The sequence below is a fragment of the Crocodylus siamensis genome, chromosome 2 (assembly GCF_052110815.1).
Source record: "Crocodylus siamensis isolate JL-2025a chromosome 2, ASM5211081v1, whole genome shotgun sequence".
In the NCBI taxonomy this organism is placed as follows: domain Eukaryota; kingdom Metazoa; phylum Chordata; order Crocodylia; family Crocodylidae; genus Crocodylus; species Crocodylus siamensis.
The window spans coordinates 266,760,148-266,780,698 of NC_143396.1; the positions used below are offsets into that span (position 1 = coordinate 266,760,148).

The 20,551-nt window shown below is 45.0% G+C and overlaps 1 protein-coding gene across 2 annotated transcripts in view; it reads right to left on the minus strand.

Annotated features, from left to right (window-relative positions):
• The window catches only part of PRIMA1 (proline rich membrane anchor 1), a 90,710-nt gene that overhangs the window by 17,926 nt on the left and 52,233 nt on the right, over nt 1-20,551 (minus strand). The window lies entirely within an intron of this gene.

Genomic DNA, 20,551 nt, shown 5'->3' on the forward strand with positions numbered 1-20,551 from the left:
AATATGTTGAAATGATGCAATGTGACTCATACAACTAAACATAGAGGTGCAAGTAGTACTTATGTGCCTCCAAACAAAATAAGATTTGGGACCAGGTGTCCACAACGTAGTTCCTAGTATTCTAGTTCTAATAGTGTTGCTGCCACTGCCAGAACTGGAAGGGCACAGAGATATAGCAAGGCCCTGCCATGAAGACATCACTGAGATAGCAGGAGACAGGGATTTGGCATACCCTGATATATCCTAGTAAACCTGAGTAACAGTCTGAATGAGACACTGAGTAAGGCAGAGGAAGCCTCCAGAATTCCAATGACTATTTTTTCTACAGAAAAAACACAGCTGCTGTAGTTTCCATCACTATAAAAATTTAAAAAGAAAATAATGTTCTGTCCATAAAGAAACAAAATAACATAACAGCCCAGGTTTTACTTAGTCTTTACTTGAACAAATCTCCCAGTTAAATCAATAGTTTTCTCTAGGTAGGACTGAACAAGAACCTCAGGATTTGGCTTATTGTAGGTATCAATTCTAATCTGCAAGAGAATTTTGAAAAGGCATGTGGAAGGAGACATGTAAAATAAGTCAACCTTTCTGCATTGCATTTTAGACAAACCAGGTTTATCGCAGTGTAACTCCTTTCACTTCCTTGGAGTTACTTCTCACTGACATGGGCAGAAGAGGAGACCCAAGCCTACAGGTCCAGCTCCACCCTTCACTAGTTGGATTGAGATCTAGTTAAATTCAAATGGAGCTAGAGAAGTTACTTTGGATTTACCCTGCTGTAACTAAGTTTCCAAGGTATCCCACAGCAAAGAAACATTATGGAGTGTCTGAAGGATTAAAACTCAGTTATAGAACCTATTAACTTCCAGGTCTTAATATGAATCTAGTTCAGGTTGATATCTAGTTCAGTTGAGGCTGGTAGTTTGGCACCTGTTCAGGGACCTGTAAAGATAAGCTGCCTTTATCATGCTTCTCTGTCTGTCTCACAGTCCTGCTTCATTTTTTGAAAGCTCTGCTGGCAGCCTGAGCAGAGAGGTATAGAAGTGAAGATGGAAACTTTGCCATACTAGAGACCTAATTATTATTATAGATAATAATAAGTTTACATGCTTACTTATTTTGTATCACATAACACCTAGGAGCCAGAGTGTATTAATTAGATTACTTATGCAGAACAAAAGAGTCATCCTCCAGAACAGTTTATAATCTGCTATGTTCTTTCTGAGAATGGATGAAGCTTCAGACCAAATGGTCCAGCATCCTTCACCAGGACTGAACTTATTTAACATTTTTGTAGGCAAGCATGGGAAATGATGTGTGAGGAAGGACTTGGTGGTCATGATACTACTGTATGCATATAGGGAGGGCCACAGCTAATGAAGGGCAAATTCAGGTTAGCTTTTTGTAATTGCTCCTCAAGAAAATGACCATCTTTCATACTGCTTCATGACGCAGGTATCAAAGAAAGGAACTGTGTTATTCTCCTGTCTGAGTTTCCTCCCCTGACTGGTGTATCTCTAAAGTTAGCCAGACTTTTTCTGGCTAACACACAATTGGGTCCAGGTTTTTATTTCTTCCTATTAATACTCTTTCCTTATCACCAGGAAGTAGCTTTAAGTGTGCCTGTTAGGTTAGAACTGTTAGAAATGCTTCCTGACATTGCTGTTTAACACTCAGTTCTGAGAGCTGGACAAAAATGGCCTGATTGCCTAGTCCGGGGGGGGGGGGACTTTTTTTGGCAAGTGTAGCAGTCCACTCCCCTTCCCCTGTCCAACCTGCTGCTCTAGTTTCTGCTTCCTGTCCTGTGCTTGCTGCCTGATCTGTTGTTCTGCCCCCTACCCTATCTGCCACGGTGCCACATGCAGAAACTACCCATGCCACTTGTGGCACTCAGACTGCGGGTTAGCCACCCCTGGTCTACTCACATCCAGAGTATAGTTTTGGGGCCAATACAAATAAATCATTGAAGAATGAGGAAAAGAGTCTGGAGAACCAAGGCCAGCATCCAGCTACAGCTCTGCTAATACTAGATCTGTTACGCATGACCTCTTCTTGCCTGGGATCTCTCCCAAACAGATGGCTGTATGCTTAATAATGATACAGCATTATAAATGGGGAGGAAGGACAAAGATAATACAAATAAGGCAGTGAGGATACTACAGTTTGAAGGGTTTTGATAATTCAAAATCATTGTAACTAAGGCCAGACAGAATTTCAGATTCCATGCTTGGGGCAATACAAGGGCTGCAGCATGCAATGTGCCTATTGAAGTGGTGGGCATAAAGTTGCCTTAAAGCCCTATATTCATTATATGCTAGCCAGAATAGCTGGTCAGCTGTTCAGGGGATAGTGAAGTAAGATGAGTCTACCAAGGGGTAGAGCAAGGCATACAAAGATTATGTTTCCTCCCAAGTGCAGTCCAGTCCAGTACCCTTTACAAAGCACTACACTACCCTTTACAAAGCAGTATACCTACACAACAGCTCCATCGGGATATTTCTGATTAAAGTAGAAAATATGTAAATAGATTTTTTTCTGCACATGGAATTGGGGTAAACTAACTAAAGGTGTGAAGTTAATTACTTACTCCAAGTACACTTTCCTGAGTGTCCACATATAGGCTAACCCTAAAAGCAGCACAGACCCTTTGAAAAGGTGGCCATATTCTTGTCCTTTCTAAAAAAGCCTAGGGCCAAAATGTAGTCAACAGAACTGCAAAGATGTAAAAGCATGGTTGCTCAGAGGAGGACCAATTAGCCTGTAGTGTTCAGTAGTGTGACCCTGAAGCTCTGGGCACCTACAGTTTCAGCTAAAACAGATGGAAGCTGCAGTTGCTCAGCAACCTAAGTGATCAAAACTATTGGGTCTGCTCCAGCTGCTCTGCACATCTTCAGCAGAAAAAAAATCAAATTAATTTAACTGGCTCCCTGAGGACTATGTAGGACACAATCCCTGGGTGATGCAGAGCCAAATTGCTCCAGATTACCTTCCTCCTAGATCCCAGTGCAAAGAATATTCCTGCAGGAAATAAAGTATGCTTTAGGATGTCCCAACACCCTAGTGATGTCACTGCTGAAGTGCATCTTGCAGCCATTGGATCCTGCCTGTAGCAAAAGGCATAGTTCATAGTTGGTCGGGTCAGAAGGGACCTGAGCAGATCATTAAGTCTGACCCCCTGCCATGGGGAGGAAAGAGTGCTGGGGTCAAATGGCACCGGCAAGGTGTCTATCCAGTCTCCTCTTAAAGACCCCCAGGGTATGAGCGAGCACCACCTCTCTTGGAAGTCGGTTCCAGATCCTAGCCGCTCTGACTGTGAAGTAGTGCCTCCTGATGTCCAGCCTGAATCTGCTGTCTGTCAGCTTATGGCCGTTGTTCCTTGTTACTCCCAGTAGTACTCGGGGGAACAGAGACTCTCCCATTGCCTGCTGGTCTTCCTTGGCCAGTTTATAGATGGTCACCAGATCCTCTCTCAGCCTTCTCTTGTGGAGGCTGAACAGGATCAGATCCCGTAGACTATCCTCATAGGACCTGCCCTGCTGCAGTTTTGAAGCTACTCCAAACAATATCCAAAAATGGACTGAAACCAGAATCATGGAGTGATCAGGTTAAGAGCTCTCTTTGAGTCTTCCTAGAGACTGTGCTTAGTATATTTCAAGCAGTCTTCTCAATCTAAGTGTTTAAAAGATGCCCAAACCCACAAATCTCCTGAACATGGCTTAAAAATAAGGAGATTAAAAATAAGACTGTGCTATCTTAGTTCTTGTCTTCTGGTTTTTCAGTCCGGGATCATAATTATAAATAAAAGGCGAGATTCTTATTTACTTAGGTGACTGCGGGAGCTGGAACTTTAAGATAAATGCAGAGAATTACGGCTCTCTTGGTTATGTGAGATTCAGCAACAAACCCTCTCCACTTTAAAATGTCAGAATGAGCCTGCATCTCCTTTTAACTACGATAGTTTAAATCCAAAATGACTCCACTGAAGCCAATGCCAGCATAAAACTAGTCCAAGTTGAGATGCAGCATTTTTATATGGATGGAGAGCTCATGGTACATAGAAAATTCTGGACTTTCTATACTGTATCCTCATCTGAAGTAAAAAACACAGTGAAAAATGGTATAGTTTTTAGTGCTACTGATACCAAATGAATGGATCACAGAACTGACTATTATGTTCTAATGGATTCCTTGTCAATTCTCTACAAATTAGAAGTGAAAAAGTGGATGACACTTTAATGGAAAATCATTAAAGCAACATTTGGAGCATTCATCTGTTGGTATAAATGACTATAATGCAGTGGTCACCAACTGGTCAATCATGATTGACAGTTGATCTCAGTAGGAGGGGGGTGGGGAATGACAATCCGAAACAGACTGGACAGTCTCAGCCCTGCCAGACTGAGATTGATCGTCAGAGGCTCTGCAATCAGGAGTGGCAGGACGCACATGGGGAGTGGTGGGATGCACATGACTGGGCTGCGCTGCACCCCCTGCCGCTGAGGCTGGGCCAGGGGAACGGAATGATCCGCCTCCGTGCCCCCTGCCACCGGGTGGTGGGGCCATAGCTGGGCCGAAGGAGGGTTAGAGCCCAGGCCACTCGTCCAGGCATGTGGGAGGGCTCCCACCGCTGCACACAGCCCAGGGAGGCCTGGGGGCCACATATGTGGCTGCACAGGACAGCAGCTCCCTGCAGGTCAGTGTAATGGGGCTGGGCTGGGCAGGGAGTGAGACTGAGCTGCAGGCAGCTTGCACAGGGGAGCGGGGAGGATGGTGGAGGGCTGCCTACGTTTGATCGACAGTGGGGGAGGTCCTGTGAGAGAAAAGTGTGTGTGTGTGTGTGTGTGTGTGTTCATGTGCAGAGAGTGAGAGCAGAGTATGTATGCCTGCAACTGTGTGTGCCTGTGTGTGTGCATGTGTTAGGGTGGCCATCATAGAGGACAGTCTAGTTGTCCTCTGTCCTCTATTGATATGAAACTGGACGCCTTTATGTCCAGTTCATAAAGGTGTTCAGTTTCATATCAACAGAGGACAAAGTAGCACAAAACCGAAATGTCCTCCCTGCCAAAATGGCCACCCTAGCATGTGTACATTTGGCCATAGTGGGGGTGGGGAGCTGGGAGAAGAGTTGGTTTAGTTGACTGCAATGGGACTTGGATCAGGCCTTAAGCACTCAGTTCTGCAACACTTACAAATAGTCCCATGGACGCCAGTGCAAAACTGGGCCTTAGGCTGAACCATAATTTACAACCTAGAAATGAAAGGTATTTATATTATCAGCAGACCTTTGAGACCTCCAGGGCATATCTACACCACACCAGAGCACCACATTCAAAGCATTTCTTGCCCACTGGGTCTTACTCTGCACATGCCAATTGCCAAAACATGGCATATTTAGCATGTGCCCAGTACTGCTGTCTCAGGCTGGATCACGTAAGTGGTGCTAGAGTTTCCCAGCACAGCTCAAACGGTGGTTATAAGATACATTTTTGGGGTGTCCTTAGTCCTTATGGAGTGGGACTGAATGGGTATGGCATGTTTTCATGGTAATACTCCCCAGTCCTGTCCTGCATGATCTAGTGCATAACTCCAGTTCCCTGACATACAAGGCCAGATCCTACTTCACCTAGGCACACAGGTGGACTTAGGTGCTTCAGCAATCTGACCCCAGATTTGGCTGGATAAATCCAGGAGTGTTTTAAAGGGGCTTTTCGCACCTTCTAGTGCCCTTCAGCCCCAAAGCACTCTGCCATCTGCTGCTTGAACACTGAGAACAGAGATTCCCCAAAGGTTATCTCCTTGACCAATGATGCTTCCGTTTTCCCCATCTCACCCAAGTCTTGTCAGCTCTTGGCAAAGTGGATTTTGCCAGCTAGAAGAATCACACTCTTGTTTAGTCATGTGGGTCAGAAATGACAGATCCACACTTTCTTGGAAGAGGTGAACCTATATGGTCAAATCCTCTGAAATCATCTTTACCACTGACGAGTAAGTTATAAAAGATAAAAAGATTATGAAAATGATAAGAAATCATAAGAAATCAGTAACTGTATGTTACTGTACTGTTCAGAGATAGAAGGATAAACAAACAAAAGGAAATATCAGAGCAAACACAGGATGTTACCTAGCACCTTTAACTTAAGAATGCAGCTTTTAATCAACACAACAGGTCAGAAAGCAACTGCTGCCTCTGACCTTCCTGCAAATTCTCCTGTCAGCCTATTTCACTTTGCTTGCTTGTTGATGGCTTAAATTCATTCCCTATGTCCAGGAAAATTCAAGACAAACACTTGCCCTCATGGCAAGGCTTAAGTGTGGTTTCTTTTCTGTCTATGTATATACAATATCTATTGGATTCATAGGGAGCTCATACTACACATATAACTTTCTGCCCCCCACCCCCCAGGGTTTCATAGTTTCATAGGTCAGAAGGGACCTGAGCAGATCATCTAGCCGACCCCCTGCCATGGCAGGAAAGAGTACTGGGGTCAAACGACCCCAGCAAGGTGTACATCTAACCTCCTCTTAAACACCCCCACGGTAGGAGCCTGCACCACTTCTCTTGGAAGTTGGTTCCAGATCCTAGCCACCCTGACTGTGAAGTCGCACCTCCTGATGTCTAACCTAAACCTACCCTCTGCCAGCTTGTGACCGTTATTCCTGGTCACTCCTGGCAGTGCTCGGGGGAACAGGGACCCCCCCATTGCCTGCTGGTCCCCCCCGACTAGTTTATAACAGGCCACTAGATCCCCCCTCAGCCCTCTCTTGTGGAGGCTGAACAGGTTCAGGTCCCATAGCCACTCCTCATAGGGCCTGCCCTGCTGTCCCCTGATCATACGAGTGGCCCTCCTCTGGACCCTCTCCATGCTGTCCACATCCCTCTTGAAGTGTGGCACCCAGAACTGGACGCAATACTCCAGCTGCGGCCTGACCAGTGCCGCATAGAGGGGGAGGATCACCTCTTTGGACCTGCTCGAGATGCATCTGTGGATGCATGCCAAGGTGCGGTTGGCCTTCCTAACTGCCTCCCCACACTGCCGGCCCATGTTCATCTTGGAGTCAATGATGACCCCAAGATCCTTTTCCATCTCCGTGCTAACAAGAGGGGAGTTCCCTAACCTGTAGGTATGGTGCCGGTTGTTCCTCTCGAGGTGCATCACTTTGCACTTGTCTGTGTTGAAACCCATCCTATTCTCGTCCGCCAGGTGTTTTTTTTGCCAGACCAGAATATTTCCTGGTTCGACTTATGACCAGGAGAATATTTACATCCTTTCAGACATATCCCAAGGATAATTTCTCCACTGTGAGAAATATCCTTCCTACTTTCTACTTGCAAGTGCAGCAAAAGCCTGGGATTATGATCTTGGGCATTGCCTATGCTGGCAAGTTGAAAGCTGGGTGCCCAGAAGGCCAGGCTTGGGCTGACAATCACCTGATTGTTGGCCCTGGCCCCATCATGAATTCAATTTATGGAACCATACAAACCATATGGCACTTTAAATTGGGTGCATGTGTAGTACCTTTGCCATTTATGCCATGATTAATGTATTAATTACAGCACAAATGTAACATATAAAGGGAGCCTGAGTTATAGAAAAAGGGTAATACAACACACAGCCTGCTCTTCCTCACTGTATCTGTTTCTTTACCAAACAAGCTTAATAATCTTTTTTACTGTATCTTCTTTCTGCCTTAAATCTTAGAATAATAGACAATTAGGGTTGGAAGGGACCTCAGGAGGTCATCTAGTTCAACCCCCTGCTCAAAGCAAGACCATCTCCAACTAGATCTTTCCAGCCAGGGCTTTGTCTAGTTGGGTTTTAAAAACCTCCAAGCATGGAGTTTCCACCACCTCTCTAGGTAACCTGTTCCAGTGCTTCACCACCCTCTTAGTGAGAAAGTTTTTCGTAATATCCTTCCCTTGCTGTAACTTGAGACCACTGCTTCTCGTTCTGTCAATTCTTATTGTCTAGCTATGACCTAGGCGCTTAAATGGCAGAGATACAGAAAAGAGACAATTTAAATGGGTATAATTCCACTGAATTCCTTGAAACCACACTACTTTACAACAGAAGACAGTTGTACTACATGAGTGCTACTAAGATGCCAAGTCCATATGGTGATCCCTTGAGCACAATCAGCAACCAGTGTAATAGTGGGAGGGTCAAATCTCAGTTTCTACCTACCTCCCATCTTAAACTATTTTTGGAGCATCTGCATTTACTAATCAAAATGCACCCACTCACAGAAAAGGGTAGGAGTTACAGGCATTTAACACTGACATACTAGAAAAAACAGCTAAAATGTTTTCAGTGCTGAACTCTTTACTCACTCAGACACAATGGCTGTTATAATGAACACTGGCTGTGTGATCAGCCAGCATCTTAAATGTTCTGTGTCTCAGTTTTCCTGCCTGCAAAATGGCTACTATACAGAGTTTGGAGTTCTACTTAGTGAACTCTTTGCATTTCTTAGAAATGCTTTCATCAAAGGTGCAAAATATGGTCATGGTAGAGATAGGTATTAAAGCCCTCAAAGATAATCTGTCCTTACTGCAATATGCCAAACCTGTATGGTATTTTTTTTAAATTTACTTCTCTGCTATCAAGAATATAAAATATAAACAGAGTTACTCAAGGTACTTCCATATTTTTGTCCTTGCTGAGCAACATAGGAGGGGAGTGTCACAACATATAAACCATGCTGCCAGCGTGACACACACAATGTGCATGCTCCCTTAATGCTCTGGGCATGTAATAGTATGAGCATATAAAGATGGTGCATTAACAATCTCCACTCACAATGTTAGAGGCTTTGTTTCAGGTTCCTTTGACAAAACTGTCTTGTATATATCTACTGAGCACTTAATATATCTGGCTTCTCCTTTTCAGTGCATATATAATGTGTCTGAGGCATCATGCCAATGTTCTAAGCATTAAAGGTAATGGATAAATTTTAGTATTCAATCCCATATGGACATTGAAAATAGAGGGATTGGAGTTTAGTCTTCCTATTGGCAGGTTTACAGTGGTACAGCACCAATGACTTCCGTGGAGACCCAGAGATTGAGAAATATTTGGCTCTCGCCATAGTATTACACATAAAAGCACTAGTACACTAGATTGCATTTCACACATGGTCAACCTGAGGTCAAAAGGTGGAAATCTTCTGAACGCCTAGTATAAAAGAACATCTTGAGGGATGCACCAAATTGACTGTGATTGAATCTGGTTTTTTGAAACCACTAAAAGAGAAGTAAACCTAAATACAATAAGATTTTTTCACCTTTTTTCTGTTTTAAATTTCTGAAAGAGAGGGATGAACACAGTAGATCCAAGTATAGTGCGAATAAATCCCTGTCCACATTTTCCTTTTATGTCTTTTAACTCTTAGTGCACCAACTCTTGCTGACTCTTATTACATCATTGTTCAGGTTCCTTTTGGCACTAACAGCACAAACTGCACCAAACAGCATAGGACAGACACACAGTAGATGGCAACTAAGGGTATGCGAAACGGGCCCTATTCGATTCGGATTCGGCCCAAATTGGGGACAGTGATTCAATTCATTGATTCAGATCACTGTCCCTGATTCGATTTGGCCGAATCCAAGCCTGAAGCTTTGACGCTGACTCGGGGAATCAGTGATTCGGACATAGACCCAGGTTTAAATGTTTTTCCTACATACCTCAAGGTACCAGGTGCGGCTCATGAACAGTGCAATGCAGGGGCAGATGGAGCATCCCACAGGAGCATGGGGGCCCCCCACATGCTCAGCAGTGAACCCAGATGTGGAGTGGAAGTACTTCTGGCCCGGTTCCGGGTCCACCAGGGAGTGTGCTGGGGGGCTCTCTGCACTGCCCCCCCCAGCTCAGCAATCAGTCGGTGATCGGCCCTGGGTGCCCCCAGCTTGGTGACTGGCCCTGGGTGCCCCACCAGACCCAGGAGGTACCAATTGCCAAGCCGGGGGAGGAGGAGCGGTGCTCTCCCTGGCAGACCCAGAAGTGCTTCTGGTCCACTTCCCGGTCTGCTGCCAAGCGTGTTGAGGAGCCCCCCTGCATTTCTGTGGGACGCTCCATCTGCCCCAGCATAGCAGCATTCACAAGCTGCCTGCTACCTCAAAGTATGCAGAAAAAACATTTAAAGCTGTGTCTATGTCCAAATTGCTGAATCTTTCCGAATCTCTCTGAGTTGATTCAGAGGGTTCCAATTCAATTTAGAGAGATTAAAGGGTCCTCTGATTCAATTTGAACTCAGAGTTTCGGCCACCGAATTGGGCCAAATCTCTGCCGAATTTAATCAGGGACCAAAACTTCACACAGCCCTAATAGCAATCATTGAGGGTGAAGGCTGCAAAACTCATTTTACCTGTAAACCTTAAACAAATGTAAGCCCAAATGTCCAGGAGGAGTACTAGGGCAAAGAGCCTTAGCACTGTCCTTAATTTTATTTGAGAAGCAGTGATTTCTTAGGGCGATATCTTTTATTGGACCAACTGTATAGTTAGGCTAGAGTCAGACAAGACATGCAAAACATTCTTATCACGTCTTGCATTCAAATACTTGCAGCCTCCAGCATTAGGATCCAGGAAGTTCTGATTCAGAGGTGGTGCCCCTAACTCTCATGCTTAATACCTATTAATGCATCTTTCCTCCAAGAATGTGTCCAATCCAGGGGCTGGCAATTATTTTGGGCGGACGGCCACTTACTGGGTTTTGGCAAGCCATCAAGGGCCGCATGACAGGCAGCCAGAGGCAGATAAATATTAATTTTCTAAGTTTTTTAGGGGCCCTGTGGGCCGGATAGAATGGCCATTTGGAAATCCAGATATTCTATGTCAACTGGATCCCCAGATCTGCTTGCTTTTTGACACCCTCAGAGAACACTACTAGGTTGGTGAGGCGTAATTTTCCTTTAACATAGCCATGTTGATTCCTCCCCAGCAACTCATGTCCATCCATGTGCTGAACAATTCTTTTTTTAAAAATTATTAGTGTTTCTACCCTTTTTCCAGGAACAGAAGTTAGATTCACTGGCCTGTAGTTTCCTAGGTCTCCTCTAGCACCTTTTTAAAATATGGGAATCACTTTGGCAATCCTCCGGTCTTCTGGTAACAAAGCTGTTTTTATTTGCTTGTAGTTAATGAGATGGTGTGGCAGAGCACCTGCATGTCTGCCAATTTAAGGTTTGAATTTGGTAGTGGAACAGCTGGCAGATGGGTGCTAGCCTCATCAAGGCTAGCACATGACCCCAGGAGGGTCCTGAGATTGGCTGAGTGGGTGGAGCAACCTCCATTTTAGCCCAGGCTGCACAGAGGAAAGCAGTAGTCTGGTGGGGGAGACCAGAGTGACAAAACTGGCCGAGCGGCTGCTCAGAAAAGACCTTGGAGATAAGGGCACGTGCTATGGGGGTTGGTTGGAGACTCCTAGTCCTGGGTATGATATAAAACTGCACGGGGGAAGGGTGGCCTGGTGGGACTCCCTGTGGTGGGGGAGCCCCCAAGAAATGCCAGGCCAGTTACCTCCCTGGTGAAAGGCAAGGAGGGGCACCTGAAAATCCCAGTCCCCATCTGCAGGTGGGTTATAACACTGGAGTGGGGCCAGGCAAGCAGACCCGAAGTACTGCATAGAGTAAGGCAGGTTGACAGTGGTCTGGGAAGTGGACAGTACATAAGAGGCCTGGTGAGAGCAGGAGGAGTACAAGAGGCCCTGTGAGAGAGGGTGATACATGAGAGGCCCAAAGGAACAGTATGTGTGGTGGATGCTATATAGGCAGAATTTGGCCTGACCTGACGCCAGAATTATTCGTCAGCTGAAACTGTCATCTGTGAGGCATGAAACACATGATGAACAGGGAGGTTGGAGTGTGTACTAAGGCCCTTGTCATCCGGAGGGCAAGCAATGGGCAGCCTCCCACCTTCATATTTATTTTCATCAAGCCATGGCAGGAGAACGAGGTGGGGGTTTAGCCCTGAACAGGCGAGCAGCTGGCAGAGACCCAGCCCTGCAAGACCAACCTGCTACAGATGGCTAGAATTTTTTAATGCTGTGCACACTTGTATAAAACAAAACAAGGGCTTTGGGATGATGGCAAGCATCCTTAGAATTTATTAGTAGTAATATTTCATATTTCCATCATAATAACGCCCAAAAACTTCAGTGAAGACCAAGATCCTACTCTTTTACATGCTGCACAAACATGAAGATATGCCCCTCTTCCCAGACAGTTACAGTCTAAGAATTCTGGGGTGTCATATCCAGGTGCCAGACTTTAAGGGACGTATGACATCATTTTTAATTTTTAACACGTATAGCTTTTAACTTGCTGAAGGAACAAATAATGAGCCCCCTGATGCCCCTGGGACATACGAAAACTTTATTACATCAATTTTATAGGCAAGGACACTGAGAAGGAGAGATGTTAAGGGTTGGGTTATTGCTTGTCCCTACTTAACTGTACAAGGGGAAAGAGTATAAGGACTCCTGCCCTGCCCATGCTTGTACAAGGGTGGTCCACACTGTGGTGAAGAACAAAGGTTTCAGTAGGCTCTAAATGCTTGCAATGGCAGCTTTCATTTCAAGGTCTAAAGACAAAGCCACAGCCCTGATATCCTTGGCACCAGCCAGACATGAAATAGAGAACATGCTGCACCCCCTGCAGAGATGGAATAGTTACTGAAACTACATGGATGCCTTAGAAAACTGAAGGGTCTTTGAAAAATCTACTTCTCTGTTCAGGTGTACTGGGCTATGACGCATCTACTCTGCATCCATTCCAGGTCAATTCAAAGGGAAAGAGCATCGTAAGATTCTTGTTAGTTACACAAGGCTACAGAGCAGTGATTCTTAATGATGGTGTTGTGGCACCCTGGGGTACCTTGAGATCCTTTCAAGGGTGCCACTCCCTTGTGTGTTTTTGAAAATCTACCCCTGCCATTTAGAATAGAACAAATAATGTTAGTGCTGTTAGGTGTGCAGACATAATCCACAAGATAAACCCAGGTATCTCAAATAGGAATCCATGGTGTCAAGCATTTTGACCTGATATGGGTTTTCTGAGTTCTTTGCAACTGAATAATTGCTCTACTATAATTTTGCAGTAAAAAATGAGTGAAAAGTAAAATCTGACACTTTCTGAGTGGTGCCTTGAGTATAACAAGGGATGTCTTGAGCCTAAAAAGGATAAGAACCCCTGCTATAGAAGAACCATGGCTGGCTCTCAAACTGTTCCGATTTTTGTAGCATACCAGACTATGGCTCTATCGTAACTGATGGGCTTGCAGTAAAACATAAACACAGAAATATCAGATACACTTGATCATGGCCAGTGCCGTGGGGGGGGGCGAGCAGGGTATCTGCCTCAGGTGCTGAAGCAAAGGATGCCAACAGGTGCTGCCCAGTTGGGGTGGGGAGTGAGATGGCACTGTGAGCAGCTCATTTGGGGGGGTGCAAGGATGGGGAAGGATGGCTCCTGCTGTTGTGTACGCTCCCAGGGAAGCATGTGCCCCCTGGATCTGTGCGCGGGTTGAGGGTGGGCTGCCACTGTGGGCTTTTCCCAGGCACCAAACTTCCTTGCCACAGCACTGATCATGACAAACTGTGAAAGGATGCAGGCTGCACCAAAGTTGGAAGCCTTCAGAAGGGTGGTTAGATTGTAGGGACAGATACTGTTTGGTGCACAAGATGTGGGAGCCAGTTTGCAGGCCTAATGGTTAGTGTTACAGAAGATGCCAAGTCCAGAGTAAAAGGGCACATCTACACATCGCTATATGGCAATGTTGCTATGGGGCTCTGTGCTTTAGTACATCCTTTTGTAAGTATACTAAGGCATGGCGCAGTAGAGGTGATTACTGCATTGTGCACAGGGCACATGGTTAAATTTTGCCACTGTGTCACCATAGCAGCATGCTATACCCGGGGAGCATGCTGCTGCAGGGACGTAGCAGGTGATACGTTGCTGTAGTGCACTGTAGTACATTGTTACATTACCATAGGGTGACATGTAGACATGCCCAAAGGAGCTGAATACTAATATGGAGTCAGACAGGAGTGTTGAAAAGATCAGCCATTTAGGCAGTCCCTCTAGAAGGGCAAGTGACATAAAAACCAAGAAAAAGCACATTTACAAATATGTCCCAAAGAATGAGAAGCCTTTGCCAGGAGGAAAGACTATACTAGAATGGAACTTTGCTCAGAGGGCCACCTAGATTCATTCTTCACGATAAGTTTCTTCTATCTTTTTCTAGATAGGTTTACTTCCTGACAACATTGGAAGTAGGAGCTGGTTGGGAATTTCTCAGCCTATCCAAAACACAACTGCTCAATAAAACCAAACAACCGTCTATGTTGAAAGCAGTTGTGCTTCAGAATGATATATTTTATTTCATTTGCCAGGGTTTGTCAATAAATATACTTTAAAAAGAATCCAGGAATCTAAACTATTGGGGGATGCTGCCAACAGCTCTTGGGCATCCGTTTAACAAAACTTGTACTGAAAGGATTCACTGCAAAGGAGAAATACTCTAGTTACTCTGAAAACCAATTTCACTTAATGAGATTCTCTTTTATAGACACTTATCCCTCATCTGAGCTGTTCTCAGGTTAGCATTTGTCAATAATGTAATCCTCAACACACAACTCAGCAGTTAAGCTGACATTAGGTTCAGAGAAGTGAAAATTTTTCTTAGATCTTCCTAACCAGGTTGCCTTTGCCTGGCACCTATATTGCTCCTTGTTGCAACAGAAAACACCAAAACATTATGTTTGAAGTCTCTAATGGCCTTCTTAAGGTAGCTCTAAACTCAGCTATATTTTTTGCATGCTGTCCCACCTACTAGGAGGTAACCAACAGTATAGATATTTCTCTAGAAAAAAGACAGAATTGTGAGTTGGCTCCCTTACGTTTTTGTAACAAATGTAAGCTATATAAATGATAATAAAACTTTTACTGTACTGCCAAGTAACAAGGAAATAATCTGGTTTAGATTACAATTATGGTTTTGGCCTCCTAAATGCCTTTCTGACTCTTCAGATGACATACTAGAAGCAAAGATCCTGTTCTTGGATGTATGTGCCAAATCTTATCAACACTTTTCCTGCAGTGTTAAGAAAAGCACATTTGTCATTGTTTCCAAAGAACTAAAAGCACAATCATTGTGTACTGAAGGAATTGGCAGATCTAATGCAATCTGGAGATGAACCAAATTATTTTCCAATGCAATATTACAACACCATAGTAAGATAAGTAGTCTCTTGTGGAAACCTCCTGGTGTCCTGTAGAACTGGGTTACGTTCTCCAAGAATTCAAGACAGTACACAAACAGCAAAACTGCATTTTAACATACACATACTGTTTATGGCAGAGGAGTAAAATTCATACAGCTGCTTAAACTTCACCATTTCACTTTCAAAGGGCAGTCTTCATAGCTGATATATTTTGGAATTCAGCCCTCAGAACCTTTCGGTATTTCCACTGCTTCATCACTGCACCTTGTTTTCAAGTTTGATAACATATGTTGAGGACTACATCACACCCTTCAACCCTAAATTTAATTTATGTAACAGAAACTGAATCCTGAGAAGCCTGTCAGTCAAGAAAGAACAGATTAAATGTTAGAGCCTTTGCAGATTATCCTTGTTTTGCTCAGAATAGAGTAAAAGTGTTCATTGCCATGTCTCATATTCTTTCAAACTAACTTACTGCTGTATTGAATAGTACTGTGGCTAAGTACATATTGAAGTTTCTTGTCTGGACTGTATCCACAGTAGCCCGAGTGATTGTCAAAACATCAGGTTATAAACAGAACATCATAAGTAACTTGAAGCACACAGCACTGCACTCTGTGAGTATCAGTGACCCCACGTGCATCCAGTTCTTCAACATAAATCTAATTTTCTATGGCAGTAAGAGGGGCTTTAAAATCTTTCTTGACACCCAGTTTTGCTCTTTGATGCCCAGAATGGGTATAATTGCAATTTAGTTATCTTCTCAGCAAGACATCTTATAAAATGCCATTATGCACTTCGGGCTTGTAGCAAGAATGGCATAAAGTTTGTCCAAAATTCTGGAAAAATGTTTTACTTCTCAAGAGGATGATGCTATCTGAACCAAAATCAGATTGAGATGCTTTGCTCTGCTGTCAGTCTGGTTCCTCTGACCAAACTTCAGAGTCCTCCAAGTCATTCAGTCATTGGAGAACATCATCCATCCATTGCTTGACCCCAAATATTTGCAGAATTCAGACTATGTTCAACCCAAAGAACTTTAAGCTTTTCTAGGAACAGATCAGTTGTTGCTTTTTTTATTTCAGAGAAGCATAAATATATTTCTTAGCTGTGTTTTGTGCATATATCATACCAAAAAGCTCAGATCATACCAAAAAGACAGACTGTGTCAGGGTGCTCTCAGGGTTCTTTCATCTTAACCTTTTCTCAATCTGGCCAGAAATCTTTGCACCAGTACTTAATATAATGGGTTTCAGATGCATGTTGAAGAAACATTCAGCAACAGAAGCAAACATATGCAACATTTTGATGTAGAAAACTTAGTCAACTTCATATGTTGATTTTGGAATGAAATGAGCACCTATTGAATTAGCTGACAAAACCCTTATTTGACAATAGTTTCCCATATCACAGGAGCAATCTGAGCATTTTGAGCATTCACTGGGATATTGGTGACCTTGCATCATTGCTTGAAATTTAACTTATAACTATGGATTCAGTGGATTTGACACAATCATTTTCTTCTGAATTACTGATACCTTTGGTATTCTTACCAACTAAGGATCATTTTTGATTGGCTTTATTTTGAAGTGGCCAGATCTCTAGTTCATCAGTTCCTTGGCCTGCTTCAGCGAAAGACAGAATCATAAGGTTGGGAGTAACCTCAAGGATCATCTTATCTAACTGCCTGCACAAATGCAGGATGTGTTATTTCTATACTATCCCAAATACTTATCTAGCCTCTTCTAGGAAACTTCTAAGGAAGGAGAACCCACAATGTCTCTAGGCAACATAAATGCTTTGGATTAACTTTGCAGAAGCAATATCATTTTTAGCCCTCTCTAATATATTTTCTTCAGCTGATTTAGATGCTGATGCAAAAAAACCCAAACCCCCCCGCCCGATGTCTGAGGTATTTTCCATGATGGCCATAAGCTATTTATCCCGTTCATTGTGCTTTGCGTAATAAGATGCATTTTCACCAAGCCCAAACATAATTTCTTGGAAAACAACCTGACTTGAAGAAGTAGGGATAATTTTGATGTCAATAGGTGGATACAGAACACTGTAACAGCAAGACATTACTGGTTCTCATAGATTTCATAGACAGTAGGGCTGAAAGGGATCTCGCAAGATCATCACACGGAGCCCCCTGCCCAAGGGGCAAAGTCTGCTGGGGTCAAATGATCCCAGCAAGATAAATATCCAACTGTGTTTTAAAGGTGTCCAGAGTAGGTGCTTGCACCACTTTGGGGGAGGGGAGTCTATTCCTGACTCTGGGGACTCGGATGGTAAAGAAGTTTTTTCTTATGTCCAGCTGAAAATGGTCTTCCTGGAGTTTATGACCATTAGACCTTTTCTTCTCTTGGGGTGGCCTGGTGAACAGCTGTTCTCCCAATGCCTGGTGCACACCCCTAGTATACTTATAGGCTGCCACCAAGTCCCCCCTGAGCCTTCACTTTTCCAGGCTGAAAAGTCCCATGCCTCTCAGCCTTTCCTCATAAGACTCGTTCTCTTGTCCTCTAATCATGCGTGTGGCTCTCCTCTGAACTCTTTCAAGCTTCTCTTCAAGCTTCCTAAAGTGCAGAGCCCAGAATCCGATGCAGCACTCCAGCTGTGGCCTCACCAAGCCTGAATACAGCGGGAGGATGACTTCCTGGGTCTTGCTTGAGCTGCATCAATAGATGCAAGCCAGAGTTTTGTTTGCTTTGCTGGCTGCAGCATCGCATTCTGCTGCTTTTGCTGCATATGATGTCAGACATGGTGTGTCTGCCATGCTGTCCAGCAAGCAAAAGCAAAAGGGACTTTTTATTTTGCATGTTGATTATCCAGCTAATATTGTTTATAAGATCCTAAGAAATCAGGGCTGGAAGGGACCTACTGAGAGGATCTAGTCCAGCCCTCTCCTTAAGGCAGTATCATCCCTGACTAAACCATCCCAGCTACCTGTCTATCTAACCTGCTCTTGAAAATTTTCAGGGATGGAGAATCCACAGTTTCTCTAGGTAGCCTGTTCCAATGCTTGACCATCCTCCTTGTCAGGATGTTCTTCCTAAAAACATCAGGACTGCAGCCAGGACCTGAACTTCTTGAAACTCCAAAGTGCACAGCTCTACCACCCCCACTGCTATTAACTTTTAAAAATATATAATTCTGTGCAATAGGAGCTGATTTCAGTATTGCAAAAGGCAGCTTACATGTTATGGAGACTTTCAACAAATAGAGCGCATTCTCAATGAAAATAAGAAAAGAAACTGATAATTGCTACTGGAAATAAGTTCAAACGGGATGAGGAGCACCTTGCACAGTGTGCAAAATCTGATCTTTGCATGACTCCTAAGCAAATGGCAGCCTCTAGAAATTGTCTGTCTTGCCTGTAGAGGAATGTTCCTGGGGTTACTGCTCTGAAGAGTGATTCCTTGCTTGGGACCTGTAGAACTGACTGTCGCTCCCTCCATGAATGCCCTTGAGTAGTCCTTCTGGTTACAACTAGATACAAACTTCAGGTTGAATCTGTTTTGCAGACACTGGTAACACACACAAGCAATATTCTATGGTTCAGATTCCTCTAATAGGGCTTATCAACAGTTTTGCATCTGTTTTTGATAGAAAATCAGGTTTCTAACAACATAAACATTTTCATAAAACTGTCTTCCTTGTGCTGAAAATCTCTACATTTTTATTTAAAACATCCAACATTTAGTTTTGGGGCAGTACTCCCCCAAAATGTCTAATATTATAAAAGCCTTAGTCCAGAGGTGGGCAATTATTTTGAGCAGAGGGCTGCTTACCAAGTTTTGGCAGGCTGTAGAGGGCCGCATGGGTAGCCCCGACCCTTGACAGGTGCCCTGCACCAGTGGGGCCCAGAGCAGGGCACAGGCTGGCAGGGGTCTGTGGAGCTGGGCTGGGCTGCACCAGCAGGGAGAGGGGAGCTGGCCCAGCTCCATACAGCCCCTGCTGGCTGGGACTCACACTCCTGCCACCCTGCTCTGGGCTCTACTGGCACTGGCCCTGGGACACTGGTGCAAGTCCACTGGCTCCCTGCCTGCTCAGAGCCAGCGCTCCCCAGCTCCATGGTACAGGCGTGGGGCAGCGCACAGCCCCGACACGCTGCTCACCAGCAGAGCAGAAGCTGGTGCTGAGTGTGGGGAAAAGTGGTCCCTCACCCACCCCATGGCCAGTACCCTGTACTGCAGGTGCTCACAGCCCACACGGGGCTGTCCGGAGCGGGCACAGACAGCCCCACTTGGGCTGCAAGCATCTATAGCGTGGGGCACCAGGCATGGGCAGAGAGGGGCCACTTCCCCCCACCGCCCTTCCATACCTGGGGTCCCCCCTGCCACTTACCTGAGCTTCCTGCGCCGGGGCAGCCATGTGCTCCCAGCCCAGAAACCTGGGGCTTCCAGCTGGGGGGCAGGGCAGGTAGGCCCCACTGTTGTTGGAGCCTGCTGGGCTTCCCCTGGGTCCTACTGCCCTTGGTTCCTGTCATTTTTGACAGGAACCAAGGGCAGAGAAATATTAATTTTCCAAATTTTTTTAGGGGCCCCATGGGCCAGATAGAATGGCCTTATGGGCCAGATCCAGCCCATGGGCCATATTTTGCCCACCCCTGCCTTACTCTGTCTGTCTGTCACACTTTATTTGCACTCTGATTCATTGTCTGAAACAACCAGCGTGCTCCAAGAGCATTCCGGACAGGAGGCGGTGGCCAGAGTGTCCCCCCACCCCCAACTACAGCCAGGAGGGAGCGGGAGTTGGCAGGGAACAGGGAAGGGAGGGAGGGGAGCAGGAAGGGGAGAGGGTGTTACTGTGGCAGCTTGCCTCCACGTGCAAGTGTGGTCCTAGGACATGGTGGCGGGGGGGAGGGGGGCAATGGGTCCGGGCCTGAAGTGGTGGTGGGGGGGAGAAGGGGGTGAAGCCAGACCCCAACCCAAGGTGGTGGGGGGGAAGGGAGAGGAATCGGGGGAGGAACAGCCCCAGACCTGAACTGGAAGGTGGGGGCAACACAGGCTTCTGTCCCTGCCCCCTCCCACCACCCACCCCCCTGTCATGCTTGATAGGCAATTTGGTAGTGTGGTTTCATAAATGTCACTGCTACTGTAGACTGTTAACTGCATAGGAACTGTAAGTTGGATACCTTGTACTTCCATTTTTTTCTTTAAGTTGGCTACCCACAGCCAGAACATGGCTCCATAGCCCTCCACTCACAAGATTCTTTGCAATGACCAGTCCCATCACTGCAGGTTTATTTATATACACCTCTGTCTATATTTTATAACTATCTCTAGCCTGCACCATTGTTGATAAAGCAGAGGCAGGCTGTAGTT